Genomic DNA, 6047 nt, shown 5'->3' with positions numbered 1-6047 from the left:
ATGGCTATTTCTTCCCTCATTTCATACCCAATCTTCTAGAATTTGAGTTAATTTGTATTGTACCATTCATTTCATCCTCTTATGTCATTCCAATAATAGTACATCTTTATATTATATTTTATATAATTCTACATTATTTGTATCAGAAAGATCATATTTCATTTTCATATCTTTTTATCTAACCATTGATAAAATAAGTCCCATATCTCACAGTATTGTTTATCTTCTTGTTCTCTAATTTCAAATTGGAAAAATGAGAAAATCGCAACGCAAGAAGAAATTATTAAGTAAATAATGGAATGTGCAGAAATGAGTAAATTGACATTTGAAAATAAAATACACTATTCTTGACTTCTTTTAAAATGTGAAAATAAGCCCTCTGAATATTTTGCAGAATCCATCTTTTTTTTTCCTTTAAAAAAAAAAAAAGAATATTAAATGACCAAAGGAAGGGAGCTTGCATCATGCATCTGCTCAAGTTTTCAAACATTTTCTGCAATGTCAGGAAATACAAGATGGGAATTTTGCATCCTGGAACATTCTGCTCCGTGGAATGTGAATGTGGATTTATTATTTTGTATGTGTGTGTGTGTTTTTAAATTTTCAAATGAATTTTTTTCAAAATATAATTTTTATTAAACAGTTTTTAAAAAACAAACAAAAACAGATATTTACATCTTTTCAACATCTTTGCATCAGTAATCCATATTTATACATTTTCTTCTCTTTATCTTTTATACATATATTTCTAGTATATCATATATATACCATTATAATATATTCTCTTAATCTAAATATTTTATTTACATTTAACATAAACAGGTACCTAGTTTCCTTTCCACACTTTACATCTTCCCATTTGTTTCAATATTTCTCCTCCTAATTTAACCATCGTTTAGTTTTCTTTTGTCCACCCCCTTTTCCCCCTTTCTCCTCTAACCATTTATACCATTTCTCCCAGAATGTGTGTGTGTGTATTGAAGACCCTTGAAGCATAGTGAAAACAGCACCCCAATTGCATAAAATAAGAAAAAAGCTACCGTACTGTAGGAAGTTAGCACCCACCCCTTTCCTAGAGGAATGAAATATTTTGGGAAATATTAAAAAGGCAGAATATTATGTTTCCCTGTATGAGAAATGGAGAAGCATGTTTTAAAGACAAAGCAGCTCTCACCTTCCTGCCCCCACCCTTTGTCAATGGGCCAGAGACAGAAACTCAATCTTTCAATCTTTGAAACTCATCTGCAACACAATAGGACCCATCTAGCAACAGAAACTCACCACATGGCACCAGCAAGGCTAGCTAAGATCCCCACTCCCTGGGATACTCAATCAGGATACTCTTTCTGGGCCCCAGGAAGTTCAAAGCCAGAGAGGGCATAAAACCCGGGTACTCGCTGCGTCTCGCCCCTTTTCTGTTCAGGAACTCAAGCCATGTGATCCTGTCCACCATTAAACCATCTTTCCAAGCAGTCTCCATGTTTCCAGTGTCTTTTTCCCCACTTGGAGCTGAACCCATTTTCTTCCTACAATATTTCTTCCTACAGTACAATAGAAATTCCGAGTGATAATAATAATCTCTGAAGATAAGGCGACCAACTTTTTTACAATGAGAAGAAGGACACAAATAAATTGAAGAAAAAAAAAGAAATGAGTCTAATGTGTATGTGTGTGTGTGTGTGTGCCGTGTCGTGTTTCGGTAAGAAGTGAACAAAGCCACTTGCGCGTGGCAGACTCACTCAAAACAATTCTCCTGTGTGGAGCGCATGCATCTCATAATCGTGTTTTCGCCTCACTGTACCGAGCCTTGATGAATCGTCATGTCAAATATATAAATACATCACATCACACGCAACGGATCGGATCAGCATCGGTCGAATACGGAGATTTACAGATTAGTCTTCAAATATCGAAAAGGAGGACGTGTAGGAGGACACTTTTTGAGACAGGGCAGAACATACAAAAGAAGGACTGTCCCCCCTAAAGGAGGACGATTGGTCGCCTTACTGAAGATCACATAAACATTGAATGTATATTTAACTAAAACGGCTGTGAAGTAGCATGTTGCACACAAAAAGATTAAGGATCCCAAATGCAGAATGTGGGACACCATATAATCAGTTAACTGATCCAGAATTATGTAAGCAAGGACAGGGCTGCCAAGAGGATTATTAAGTGCTGGAACAAGACTTAATATGGGCCCACTCACATGGACACATAAATGGCCCCTCCTACACATGGACACATAAATCAATAATGTCATAATTATTCATTTATTAATTACATTCAAACATACTTGCAAATATATTAAAAAGAGGACAGGTACTTCTGTAAAAGATAATAAAAACAATAATACACACCAGTATACAAACAATAATGAAACAATATACATAAACAATGAGTTTAATATTAGATCGATTACAAGCTCGTAACAGTTATTATATAGTTGAGTTGTAACAGCATTTATATTCTGCTAACCAAAGGTGCTTTCCCGGCTTTTTTTCCTGGCAAAATTGCGAATCACATCATCAAAATCAAATTGTTTTGCAATAGTTTTTTGCAAGATCAGACTCAATACTTGCCAAATCTACCAGTTGCCCCGTGACATAGTCAATCTTAGATAATTTTTTATCGGCTTTAGTTTGCTGAATGAGTGCTCTGCAGAGGCGACAGTGGCAGAAATTGTTAACAGTATACAGAGGCAGACACATATATTGGGAAAGAATCAGTGATGGGTTTCAAAATTTTTTACAACCGGTTCTGTGGGTGTGGCTTGGTGGGCGTGGCATGGCTTGGTGGGCATGGCATGGCGGGCATGGCAGGGGAAGGATACTGTAAAATCTCCATTCCCACCCCACTCCATGGGAAGGATACTGTAAAATCTCCATTTCCTCCCAATCAACTGGGACTTGGGAGGCAGAGAATAGATGGGGGTGGGGCCAGTCAGAATTTTTACTACCGATTCTCTGAACTACTCAAAATTTCCACTACCGGTTCTCCAGAACTGGTCAGAACCTGTTGAAACCCACCTCTGGAAAGAGTCCTTCCAGCTTGTATCTTTTCAAGCAATTCAGTAGCTCCAATGGACTCGGTTGGCCCTCTCCAAAATTTGCTTGATGAACAGATGGCAAATGACTTATCTCCATTACAAGATCTTCACTGATATCAGCGGGATATGGATCTGCCAGTAATTTTGATTTTTCTTTCAGTTCATGGGAGGGACAAGATGGGTGGACATCAACATGCAGAATTCCCCAGCCAGCTCCAGTGTTGGAGCCCTCACAACTTCTGAAGGCAAGATGTTCCACTGATTAATTGCTCTCACTGTCAGGAAATTTCTCCTTAGGATCTCCCTTTGTTAAGCTTCCATCCATGATTCATGATCTTGCCCTCAGGTCAGTGGTTCAGACCGGTTCGCAAGAACCAGTAGTAAAACCAGCGGGAGGCCCCGCCCACTGCCCCGGATGTCAGCATCGGCTATCTGCGCATGCGCAGAATGCAATCCCGTTGCGAACTGGTAGTAAAGGTAAGTAGAACCCACCCTGCCTCAGGTGTAGTTCAATAACCATCATAAAGGTGTCCGAATTTTCCAGTTGATAATAAAGTCAACACCGTGGTGGCGTAGTGGTTAGAATGCAGTACTGCAGGCTACTTCTGCCAGCAGTTTGGCAGTTCGATTCTCACCAGCTCAAGGTTGACTCAGTCTTCCATCCTTCCAGGGTTGGCAAAATGAGGACCCAGATTGTTGGGGGCAATATGCTGACTCTGTAAACCACTTAGAGAGGGCTGTGGAGCACTGTGAAGCGGTATATAAATCTAAGTTCTATTGCTATTGCTATCGCTAGTTATTTAGCGCATGGCACATCATCCATGGACTAGCAATATACAATATATTAACGTTTCATAAAGTCAGCAGAGGCTCAGGGAATGAAACTGCAGTCAATCATAACCGTGGGAACAGAGAAATGATGTCACAATAATCACAGTCAGTGGGGGAAATATATTTTTGTCCTTACAGCTGGTGAGATGGTTTTTCCCTGGGTAGGAAAAGTTTTAGATGAAGTGGAAAACAGAAACACAGAGATGGTGCCTTAGAAAGGATGAGATAGGAAGAGCTATGTAATGCTGCCAAATCTGTTTTGAGGGTTCATAGATCATAACAGAAAGGAGACATCTTGATCTTCCTTGATTTAAATTGTCCAGGGAAGCTATTTCTTCGGACTCTTCCATTTGCTTCAGGTAAAATACCTGGAAGACAGTCTGATTACATAAGGAATAGCATCTTAAAGTTTGTGACTCTGCAGGAATTTCCTCATCTGCTTTCACTAGATAGCCTAAGCCGTGAGAAGTGATAGAAATATTATAGTATACAAATAATTGAGAATAGAGCTGGGAGGGACCTTGAAGGTCTTCTAATTCCAACTCCCTGCTCAACGAGGAGACCCTATATCATTTCAGACAAGTGGTTATCCAATCTCTTCTTAAAAACCTCTAGTGATAGAGTATCCACAAGCTGTCTCACTGGTTAATTGTCCGCACTGTTAGGAAGTTTCTCCTTAGTTCTAGGTTGCTTCTTACCATGATGAGTTTCCATCCATTGTTCTTGTCCTAATGAGTTTCCATCCATTGGTGCTTTAGAAAATAAGTTGATCCTGTCTTCTCTGTGCCAGCCCCTCAAATACTGGAATCCTGCTATCATGTCCCCCTTAGTCCATCTTTTCTCTAGACTAGCCATGCACCAATAATCCTGCAACCGTTCTCATATAAGGATATGTATATGTCCTAAGTTTAGCTTACCGTATTCTTCGGACTATAAGACGCACCGGAGTGTAAGATGCACCTTAGTTTTGGGGGAGGAAAATAAGAAAAAAGCTGATTGGTGGGTGGATCGGCCTCCCGGAATACCCCCAATCAGCTGTTCGCAGAGGTGAACTTTTTAGCAACAGGTTCATTGGTTGTGAGCTCTGTGCCTTGCTTTTTTTTCAGCCTCTGAAACCTCCGTTTCCAGCCTCTCAAAGGGAGGTTTTCAGAGGCTTTTTTTCATCCTCTCAAGGGGTGGTTTCAGAGGCTTTTTTCAGCCTCTGAAACCTCCGTTTCCAGCCTCTCAAAGGGAGGTTTTCAGAGGCTTTTTTTCATCGTCTCAAACAGAGGTTTCAGGGGCTTTTTTTCCAGCCTCTCAAACGGAGATTTCAGAGGCTTTTTTCAGCCTCTTAAACCTTCATTTCAAAGGCTGGGCGGGGCTACATTTCGTGTATAAGACAGACCCAAATTTTCACTCTCTTTTATGTGGGGAAAAGGTGTGTCTTATACTCCGAAAAATATGGGTATTTTCATCCGAGTTATAGCTTGGTCTAGCTTTCTAACATGGAGTAGAAGAGCATGCACACCCATGCATTCACAAGAATGAAGTCTATAGATAATAACATATGGTGTAGTATAGAATTATATGAATTAAAGAGTTGATTAATGTTCTACTTTGCCTTCAGGTAGTCCTCGACTTACAACCACCTATTTAGTGACCGTTCAAAGTTACAAAAGCATTGTAAAAAGGGATTTACAATGGTCCTCACACTGTCACAGCATGATCACATGATCAAAATTTGGGCATTTAGCAGGATAGCAGAGGATTATTATATAGCCATACAATTCAGTAGTAGAGATGGTTACGTAGCCATACACATTAAATAAAATGTATTTAATATTACACATAGTCACTGCAGCCAGATTGGTGTTTGCCCAATATTGGAAAACTGATCAACTGCCAACAGATCAATTGATCATCCAAAAGATCTATAACTGTGCGGAAATGCACAAACTAACGTTTGAAATGAAGGATAAGGTAGACTCAAAATGTTATATAGCATGGAATAGGTGGTGTGATTGGATAACTCGTAGAAATGAGAGTAAATGTAAAATTCTGTACGATAATAATAATTAACAAATATGCACCGTTAATAAGATAATGGACGTATGGCCAAAGTCACTTTTTCTTTTTATGTATTGTCGTCTGTATTAATATATATGTATCTTGTATATACATGGTATAA

The sequence above is a fragment of the Pituophis catenifer genome, unplaced genomic scaffold (assembly GCF_029215685.1).
Source record: "Pituophis catenifer annectens isolate HBS135680 unplaced genomic scaffold, rPitCat1.0.hap2 SCAF_13, whole genome shotgun sequence".
Classification (NCBI taxonomy): domain Eukaryota; kingdom Metazoa; phylum Chordata; class Lepidosauria; order Squamata; family Colubridae; genus Pituophis; species Pituophis catenifer.
The sequence above is the reverse complement of the archived record's forward strand: the minus strand, read 5'-3'. Positions refer to the sequence as shown.